Here is an 11183-nt window from a genome sequence, read left to right on the forward strand (position 1 = left end):
GGCTCATCCTTTTCAATTGCACTGATGGGAACTGATCCCACACTTGTCCTTGCTTTTGCTCTGGGTAGATTTTAAAGCAAGACAAACTAATAAATAATGAAGACAGGTGGAGGAGAAGAAATTTTGTTTTATCATACACAAAGTGATTTATGTTGGTCATTAAGAATATGGATTCTTAAATAATTTTCCTTTTATTTCCCTCATAAATGATAGATATTTTATGGCTTTTGCTTAACTTTGCTTGTTGTTGCCAGATGTGTTTAACTCAAGCTTATTTATGAGGTGTTTGTATAGTAGTATGGTTTCAACAATTTTTCCATCCAATGCAAGAAATTGAAGATTTTATATTCAGATATTGCTAAAATGTATTGATTTCATCTATAGCATCTTGTTCATGAGAGCTGACTGTGGATATGAGTAACAAGGATATGCATTTGGGAAGCGTACTTTTTTTTTTTGACAGAGTCTTGCTTTGTCGTCCAGGCTGGAGTACAGTGGCATGATCTCGGCTCACTGAAACCTCCGCCTCCCAGGTTCAGGCAATTCTCCAGTCTCAGCCTCCTGAGTAGCTGGGATTACAGGCATGCATCACCGCACCTGGCTGATTTTTGTATTTTTAGTAGAGATGGGGTTTCACCATGTTGGCCAGGCTGGTCTCGAACTCCTGACCTGAAGTGATCTGCCTACCTCGGCCTCCCAAAGTGCTGGGATTACAGGCGTGAGCCACCGTGCTCAGCTGGGAAGCTTACATTTTTAAAACATTTTAACATATGTAAGCATAAACACTTTCCTTTCTCCCCCTCCCCCATCAAATACATCCCCACATTCAATTCTGTTAGACATATACATGGTTACCTGTGGCTTTGCAGGGCAGTAAAGAATGGCCTTTTCAGTGTGTGCTCTCTCTCTCTCTATATATATACCTATATATACCTATATAGGTATATATATGTATATATATAATTTGACCCCAACATGAATATCAATTCCAAGTGAATTGCAAATTGATGTATGAAAGGTACAATAATAAAACTTTTTAAAAAAACAGAACTAACTGAAAAAATTGGACTATGTTAATATTAGAAACTTCTGTTCATCAAAAGTTCCCATAAAGGGAGTTAAAACACAAACCACAGAAAAGACATAATCTTTGCAATGCATGTATTCAACAAAAGACGTTAAAGAACTTCTAAAAGTCAATAAGAAAATATGACAAGGTAATCTGATAGAAATTAACAAAAGATTTGAACAGACAGTATCTTATGAAAGATAAATTCAAAGAGAATATCTAAGTGGCCAGTAAACATTTGAAACTATGTTCAACTTCTTTAGTCATGAGTGAAATGCAAATTAAAACCATTTACAAATTAGAATCCACCAGAATGACTGAAGTTAAAAAAGACAGAAAATAGGCCGGGCGCGGTGGCTCAAGCCTGTAATCCCAGCACTTTGGGAGGCCGAGACGGGCGGATCACGAGGTCAGGAGTTCGAGACCATCCTGGCTAACAGGGTGAAACCCCGTCTCTACTAAAAAATACAAAAAACTAGCCGGGCGAGGTCGCGGGCGCCTGTAGTCCCGGCTACTCGGGAGGCTGAGGCAGGAGAATGGCGTAAAAACCCGGGAGGCGGAGCTTGCAGTGAGCTGAGATCCGGCCACTGCACTCCACCCTGGGCGACACAGCGGGACTCCGTCTCAAAAAAAAAAAAAAAAAAAGACAGAAAATATCAAATACTGGGTAGGATTTGTAGCAACCAGAATGCTCACACTCTGGTAGTCGTGAGTGTGTCTTTAGCCACATCAGCTCATGCTGACTGTCAGCACGTAGTCATGTTCTAGCAATTCCTCTCGGAGTAATGGATACCCAATAGAAAGATGTAGTAATGCTAACCAAATGATATGTATGAGAATGCTGTTAACAACACTATTCATAATAGTCCCAAACTGAAAAACAACCCAAATGTCCATCAATGGGAAAATGGAAAGATGAATGAATTATGGTCTATTACACAACACAATATAAAACAACAATGAGAATGATACACAAAACAACATGGATAAATGTCACAAACATAATAAGTGAAAGAAATTAGACACAAAAAATACTTACTGACAATTTGATTCTATTTATGTCAAGTACAAAAACCAAGCAAAGCTAATCTATGCATTAGAAGTCAGGATAATAGCTTCTCTTGGGAGGAGGAGGCAACTGGAAGGTGACACAGAGGACTAATTTCCTGTTTCATCTGGCTGCTGGTTACATACACGTGTTCAGCTTGTGAACATGCATCAAGCGGTATGTTTATGTGCACGTTTTTCTATGTATGTAATAATCCCATAAAGCATTAAAAAAATGCAACAGAAATACTAACCAATCTTTTGGAAGGTTCCAGCTCAGAATGTAATTACAGGTATTTTGTCTAATAGGTGTGCTTTTAAAAATGAGAGTTAATCACATTTCAGTTGTTTATTTTAGTGCTCAAGTGGAAACCACTATTTAAAGGAAGGCTGAAGCAAATCCATTGATAAATGAATAATTATTTCTGATGACATTTCAGAGTTCAGATGTTCTTAAAGTGTGCCTCTTCTAAAATCCCTTTTCATCCTTTAACTCTCCTATCAATAGGTGCAATATAAAATAAAATCATAGTTCTGTTCCTTTTGGGAGCCTAATCATTTTGAAATGATTAGGACTTTCGAAAGGAAGACCTTTAGAAAATTTTTAAATCATGACTCCACTTTTCAATGTTTTTTCACCTGCATTGAGCCAAGGTACCCAGAAATGTTCTTCTGAGTTTCATAAATTATAAAAGCACTTAGAGACAGAAATTCAAAAGTTCACTCTACAAATATTTTTATGTCAAAGATATTATCAGAAATGTGAGATGATTAACATGGCACTCAACAATTTAAAAGAAAAAGAGCTTTTCTAGTACTGAATCATAGGACTTACATAAATTTCTACTGCTCTCTTGTGAAAGCAAAATATTTTACACTTTTCAAATATATACAGAAATAGAGGATAGAGTATAATGAGCCCTCAGGTACTCCTCATGCAGTATCAACATTTATAGTTCATCTTGTTTTTTCCACATCCCACATAAATCCTCATTCCCCTCACTAGATGATTTAAAGCAAATCCCAAACATATTTCATTTGCAAAAACTTCAGTACATACATGCACGCACACACACACACACACACACACACACACACACTTTAAAGACCACAATACCATTACTAATATCAATTGATATAAATACTTTAATATTATCAAAAAGTCAATCTACTATCATTTTCCTTATTGTCTTATGATTTTTTGTTGTTGTTGTTTAATTTTTTATTCAGGATCCAGAGACCATATGTTGCATATGTTGCATATCTCTTGAGTCTCTTTTAATCAATAGGCTTCCCACCCTGTCTGTCTTTTCTCCCAACAAAAAGAAACAGGCTGAAAAGCTAAAATGGCCTGGGCGCAGTGACTCAGTCCTGTAATCCCAGCACTTTGGGAGGTGGAGGTGGGTGGATCACTTGAGGTCAGGAATTCGAGACCAGCCTGGCCAACACAGCGAAACCTTGTCTCTACTAAAAATCCAAAAATTAGCCAGGCGTGGTAACAGGCACCTGTAATCTCAGCTACTCGGGAGGCTGAGGCAGGAGAATCACTTGAACCCAGGAGGTGGAGGTTGCATTTAGCCAAGATCTCTGAGCCAAGCCTGGGAGACAGAGCGAGACTCCTTCTCAAAAAAAAAAAAAAAAGTAACAAGTTGACTTTAGTACTATAATTCTATTAGGATTCACATTTACTATTATTCAAATACAGTTTCTTCATAGAATTGAAATCTAGTATTTCTATCAAATTCTATGTCCCACCAGAAGTCCACTCTGAAATGGAATTATATCACTATCCTATTAATAAATCGTTCTATCAGCAAATATTTATTGAGGGCTTACTATGTTTGACACTATGCTCAGCACATTACACTAATTATTTCACTCAATTCCCACAGCACCCTCATGTGGTAGCTATTCCCGTTTTACAGATGATAAAATGGAGGCACGGAGAAGTAATTTGTCCAGAGTCAATCATTAGGAATTAAAAGAATTGGGACTGAAATGAAGTTTATTTAACATCAAATCCATGCTTTATTTTTTTTGAGACAGGGTCTCCCTCTGCTGCCCAGGTTGGAGTGCAGTGGTGCTATCATGGCTCACAAAACCAAAACCTCCTGGGCTCAAGTGATTCTCCTGCCTCAGCCTCCCAAGTAGCTGGGACTACAGTCGTGCACCACCACACCTGGCTAATTTTTGTATTTTTTGTAGAGATGGAGTCTCACTATGTTACACAGGCCAGTTCTGAACTCCTGAACGCAAGGGACCTACCCGCGTTGGCCTCCCAAAGTGTTTGGATTACAGGCCTGAACCACTAAGCCGAGCCTGTTAAATCCATGCTCTTAATGATAACATTGTTCTGGGAGCCTAAGCATTTAGAAAATACTCCAGTATTAGAGATTAAGGGGATGCCATCATTCAGACCTGACTGCTGTTTTTGTTTGTTCGTTTGTTTGTTTTTTGTTTTCAGTAATGTTTCCCTTATGAGGAAGGCAGAAAAGTTAAATGATATGAGTGACAGCATCCAGTAGCTGATAAGCAGTAGAGTCAAGTCTTCTCACTCTAGACTCTTGTTTCCACCATGTAAAATTACAATAAAGATTTAGGCTTTTTTTATTTCTTAAATTTCAGATCACTTTTTAAAGTATTTCTTATTCTTGGAAGCTCCAGAAGTAAAATAATATTCAAATAAATAAAATTGTTCAGTGATTATTTTACATGAATTGTTTGAGCTTGAAGTGTTTTGAGACATTTTAACACCATTAGTTTGAAACAAAACGTCTCTTAAAGGTGAGTTCAAAAGGAAAGGTAGCTGACCCTAAGGGGTGAATGACTCAGAGTTACAGCTTTAGGCCTTAAGTTAGCATTGTTAGTCCTTGTAGAAATTTGGTATATATTGTGCCAGGGGCTGTGGCTTACGCCTGTAATCCCAGCACTCTGGGAGGCCGAGGTGGGCGGATCACTTGAGGTCAAGAGTTCGATACTAGCCTGGCCAACATGGTGAAACCCCATCTGTACTGAGGATACAAAAATTAGCTGGGCGTAGTGGCACATGCCTATAATCCCAGCTACTTGGGAGGCTGAGACAGGAGAATCGCTTTAATGCAGGAGGCGGAGGTTGCAATGAACTGAGATCGTGCCATTGCACTACAGCCTGAGCGACAAAGTGAGACTCTGTCTCGGGGGCGTGGGGGTGGGGGTGCGGGGAAATAAGTTTGGTGTATATTTTTTCTAAACTGGGCAAAGCAATTACTCTTAGAGTTCACCTCTAAGACTCAGCCCAAATACTATTTCCTGGGCGACCTTGCCTTGACTGCCCCCTTTTTATCCAGATGGACTCAGTTACAACCTCACATTCTTTATCCTGGCAGCTTGAACATGCACGTACCCCACAGCTTCACCGCAGCACTTATCACAGGGTACTGTGCCAGACATTAAAGTGTCTGCCCAGTGATCCCCACCAGGCCAGTGGCTTTTTGAAAGCTACCTTGTTTGCTCTTTTATTATCTGTTTCCCATGTGCCCTACACAGGAGGTACTAAATGGTTTCTGAATGAATGAAACAAATACAACGAGTCCTTGCTTCAGTATTCATGTAATGGTCCTAAGCTCTACAATACAAGGGCAAGGAGTAGGTATAGGTGGGATGGAGTGGAGAGAGAGGTGAACAAACTCAGGTCCCTACCTATGAGGCAAGATAGTCTGATAATTGCTGCAAACCAGACCAAACAAGTAAAGATGTGGGAGACAGGAATGGGTACTCACTGCTTGTATTACCCTGTTCTCACACTGCTAGTAAAGACACATTCAAGACTGGGTTATTTATAAAGGAAAGAGGTTTAATGGAGTCACAGTTACACACGGTTGGGGAGGCCTCACAATCATGATGGAAGGCAAAGAAGAAGCAAAGTCACATCTTACATGGTGGCAGGCAAGACAGCTTTTGCAGGAAACTCCCATTTATAAAACTATCACATCTCGTGAGACTTATTCACTACCATGAAAATAGCACAGAAAAGACCTGCCCCCATGATTCAATTGCCTCCCACTGTGTCCCTCCCATGACACGTGGGAATTATGGGAACTATAATTCAAGATGAGATTTGGGTGGGGACACAGCCAAACCATATCGCTGCTAATCAAGGCATAAAGTGGTACAACCACTTTGACAATTCATGATAAAGATTGCGCCAGGGGAATTATTCTGCTAGATCCTCCCAATCTCCCATCTCCTGTTTCCTGTTGGTCAAGTTTCACCCCAAAGATAGGGGAGGCTGGTGGAGGGCAGAAATCTGAGAAAGAGCGCAAGATTTATTTCTAACTCAGCAACACTTGCAAAATTTCTGCCCTTGAAGATTTACTCTAATAAACATTTCTGATCGACTTGAATCCATTTCTAAAAATACTAGGTTTTTTTCATTAATTAATATATGCTCACTGTAAATAATTTTTAAAATATAGAAAAGTTGAAAGATAAAGTCACTCATAATTTCATCACCCAGAGAAAATCATGATTAATATTTTTTATATAATTTTTGTCTTTGTAGTTAGGAATAAAACTCTGAGCAATGACTAAATTTGAAATATACATCTAAATTTTTCAATCATCAATATATGTTTAAAATGTGTGAAGTGATATGGGGTTGTCCAGTGTTACACAGGATTTCTAAAATTCTTGGTAACAAGGTAGTATAACTGAACAACATGAAAGTCACTTGCTGTGTAGTTTAGTTGAAGCCAATCATTGATAATTTGAAAGCCAATATATATTTTGACTAAAAATGTGAATAGTTGACCATTTAATCAAATTCTTTCCTTTTTACAAAGTATATTTTTCTAGAACTAAATCATTTGTTTTTATCTACAGAGTGGATATGCCAAAGTCATTTGTTTTATTCATTTGGACATTAAATTCCATTAAAATTATGCAATTTTGTGGGCAAGCCAGATAATCCTGGTCAACCAATTTTTTGAATATGAATAATAATATGCTATTCACAGAAAAGTCTGGTTGGCTATACCTTGGATTCAGAGCTGCACCATGGCTGTCTGATGCATCTTTGGGCATATTTATTTTTGTAGCAATTGGAAATATAAAACCAAGACAAAGACAGTGGTTTCTACTTCACTGAAAACAAAAGCAATATTTATTTTTAAAGTAGTACTCATCAAACTTTACGTTATTCTGTTTAGATAGCAAGCTGTTATTAACAGGAACCAAAATGCTCTGCGTAGCACATGCTACAGGGTCATCATTAACTGCAAAACTGGTATTTTTGCAGTCTTTCAGGCATATACTCAAATTAGGCTTGGTTATGCCTGATATTTTCTAAACTCATTTGATACCCTTTAGGACATAAATCTCAACCAGAAAAACCAGAGGGATCCCTCTTGTTTAGAATTGGCAAGTCCATCTTACATCAATAGTTTTTTCAGATAATTCATTTGAACGGTAAAATTTTTCTTTCTTTTTTTTTTTTCTTTTTTTGAGATGGAGTCTTCCTCTGTTGCTCCGGCTGGAGTGCAGTGATCTTGGCTCACTGCAAACTCTGCCTCCTGGGTTCAAGCAATTCTCCTGCCTCAGTCTCTCAAGTAGCTGGGATTACCAGTGCCGACCCCCACATCTGACTAATATTTGTATTTTTAGTAGAGACCAGGTTTCACCATGTTGGCCAGGCTAGTCTTGAACTCCTGGCCTCAAGTGATCCACCTGCGTTGGCCTCTCAAAGTGCAGGGTTTACAAGTGTGAACCACTGCACCCAGCCTGAATAGTAAAATTAAATGTTTTCACATTTTGTAAAAATAAAATAAAGCCTATAAATCAAATTACTTTATATATTATTTATTTTCTTGTAAATTCAAGCATTTGAGGGCATTACTAACTATATCTCCTAAAAATATGTTCTTTAGCAGGGAAGGGTATGAGTTTGGAGAACTTGTAGCTGCAACTGGCAGGGTTTAGGGGCTGCTGGCCATCTGAGTTTCATTAAAACTGCTGGCCACGAAGCCAGTCTGCAACCAAAATGTCCAGCAGAAACAACAAGCTGCCCAGCAACCTGCCGCAGTTACAGAATCTGATCAAGTGAGACCCACTGGCCTACATCGAGGAGTTTGTACAGCAGTCAAATCACTACAAATCCAATGTGGAGATTTCCAAATTGCAACCAAATAAACCCAGCAAAGAACTAGCAGAGCTGGTGGTGTTTATGGCACAGAACATCCTAAATGTGTGCATCTTAATTGTGGAGAGAAAGAGGGAAACTTCAGAAGAGCCTTTGCTTTGTAACAGATTAGCCACTGCTACCTAGAGTATTTAAGTAATTTTCCTCAAGAGGTGAGAGATCTTCTCTCCTGCAATCATACCGTGTTGGATCCAGATCTTCGAATGATATTTTGCAAAGCTTTGATTTTGCTGAGAAATAAGAATCTCATCAATCCATCAAGCCTGCTAGAACTCTTCTTTGAACTTCTACGTTGCCATGATAAGCTTCTGTGAAAGACTTTATACACACATATTGTCACTGATATCAAGAATATAAACGCAAAACACAAGAACAATAAAGTGAATGCAGTATTGCAAAATTTCATGTACATCATGTTAAGACAGCAATGCAACCACAGCCAAGATGTCTTTAAATGTAATGACTGAACTCTACAGAAGGAGCATCTGGAATGATGCCAAAACTGTCAATGTTATCACAACTGCACATTTCTCTAAGGTCACCAAGATATTAGTTGCCACGTTGACATTCTGTCTTGGGAAAGAAGAAGATGAAAAGCAGGACTGTGACTCCAAATCTGAGAAACAAAAAAAAAGAAGAAAAAAGCAGAGGTGTTTAACTTTTCAGCCATTCACTTGGTTCATGCATGATCCCCATGATTTTGCAGAAAAACTACTAAAGCAGCTTGAGTGCTGTAAGGAGAAGTTTGAAGTGAAGATGATGCTCATGAACCTCATCTCCAGATTGGTGGGAATTCATGAGCTCTTCCTCTTCAATTTCTATCCTTTTTTGCAAAGGTTTTTGCAGCCCCACCAAAGAGAAGTAGCAAAGATCCTCTGTTTGATGCACAAGCATCTCATCACCTAGTGCCCCCAGAAATAATTCAATCATTGCTTATGATTGTGGCAAACAATTTTGTTACTGACAAGAACTCTGGAGAAGTCATGACAGTAGGAATCAATGCTATAAAAGAGATAATACCTTGATGTCCTCTGGCCATGACTGAAGAACTCCTCCAAGACCTGGTTCAGTATAAAACACACAAGGATAAGAATGTAATGATGTCTGCTAGAACTTTGATTCAGCTCTTCCGAACACTGAATGCTCAGATGCTGCAGAAGAAATTCCGGGGTAAGCCTACAGAAGCCTCCGTAGAAGCAAGAGTACAAGACTATGGAGAATTAGATGCTAAAGTTTACATTCCAGGAGCAGAAGTTCTGGAAGTTGAGAAAGAAGAGAATGCTGAAAATGATGAAGATGAATGGGAAAATACCAGTCTCAGTGAGGAGGAGGATGCTGATGGTGAATAGGTTGATATGCAACACTCTTCTGATGAAGAACAGCAAGAAATCTTCAAGAAGTTGAATAGCATGTCCATGGAGGAGCTGAAAGCCAAAGCTGCAGCCATCAGCACCAGCTGAGTTTTAACTCAGGAAGACTTCCAGAAAATCCTCATGGCCCAGATGAGAAAAGAACTTGATGCTGCCCCCAGGAAATCCCAGAAGAGGAAATACATTGAAAGAGACAGTAATGAAGAGCCCAGGGGTGAATTACTTTCTCCTCGGGACATTGAACGCCTTCATTAAAAGCCAAAGTCTGACAAAGAGACAAGACTAGCAACTGCAATGGCTGGAAAGACAGACCAAAAAGAATTTGTGAGGAAGAAAACCAAAATGAATCAATTTTCCAGTTCGACAAATAAAGAGAAGGAAAAACAGAAGAACTTTATGATAATGCGGTATAGCCAGAATGTCCGGTCAAAAAAATAAGCATTCTTTCCAAGAAAAACAGTTGGCACTACAAGATGCACTTTTGAAAAAGAGAAAAAGAATGAATTAACTTCCCAGCAAGTTTTCCACTCCAAGAAGAATGCTAAGTTTGTGTCATTACTCTGAAAATCGGTAAATCAAGCATGTTTGCTTACATTAAAAAGTCCAGAAGCACTGTATTGTGAAAACTGCTGAAAATGTGGCAGCAATTTGGTGTTTTTATTTTGGAGACAGCTAATGGTGGGAATGTTAATGTAAATAGTGGTGGTAGTACAAAATCATTTCATTTATCATTCAGGCAAAAAAAAGTATTGAGTGCCTATTGTCACTGTAGATATAAAACGAATGAGCTGTAACCCCTTCACTCAAGGCATTGACAGCTTAGCTGTAGGGGTGGACACACATATGTGTATTTACAGCGCAGTGTAGATAGTTCTCTAGTAGAGGTAGCTCCATATTTCTGTGAGGTTACTCAGGCCTTTTGGACTAACTCTGTGGGGATAGAAGTTATATATTCTTATAAAACAAAACAAAACAGGACAATGTTACAAGAGTAAGAGGTTCTTACTTGTACATAGGCTTACCTGCTGAAAACAGGCCCTTGCTGCACAGATTTTGGGTACATGATTTAGCTCTTTTAGTCAATCCAAAAGATTTAGGTGATCCCCTCCTTTTTTTTTTTTTTTTTTTGAATGCCATGTGAAGGCTTTTTGGTTAAGACCTCACTTTTAGAACTGCCTTAAGTATAAATAGTACCTTTGGAATGTATTTAGTTCATCATTTGAGCTGCCTTCATTCTGGTTTCCTCAGCCTTCCTTCAGTCTGTAATATTTTCAGCCCACTGTTTACCTTGTCTCAATAAAAGGTTTCTAATCCCAAATAGGAAATAAATAAATAAATAAGAAAAAAGAAAGAAAAACTTGTGAAAGAATTTAGCCAGTTTGCTTTAAGCAGACAGTAAGGGAAGGGTCTCTGGAGAACCTCCCACTGGCTTCACAAATGCTTACATGAGGTGTTTTGTGCAGATAAGGGAACTTGCAAAGGGGGATTGCCTAAACACATCCACAGTGGAAAATTCCATTCC

The 11183-nt window shown here is 38.7% G+C and overlaps 1 pseudogene; it reads left to right on the plus strand.

Annotated features, from left to right (window-relative positions):
• The first annotated feature begins 8132 nt into the window (after positions 1-8132).
• Positions 8133-10169, plus strand: LOC112632497 (annotated as a pseudogene).
• Positions 10170-11183: the final 1014 nt, after the last annotated feature.

The sequence above is a fragment of the Theropithecus gelada genome, chromosome 10, assembly GCF_003255815.1.
Source record: "Theropithecus gelada isolate Dixy chromosome 10, Tgel_1.0, whole genome shotgun sequence".
Taxonomy (NCBI): Eukaryota; Metazoa; Chordata; class Mammalia; order Primates; family Cercopithecidae; genus Theropithecus; species Theropithecus gelada.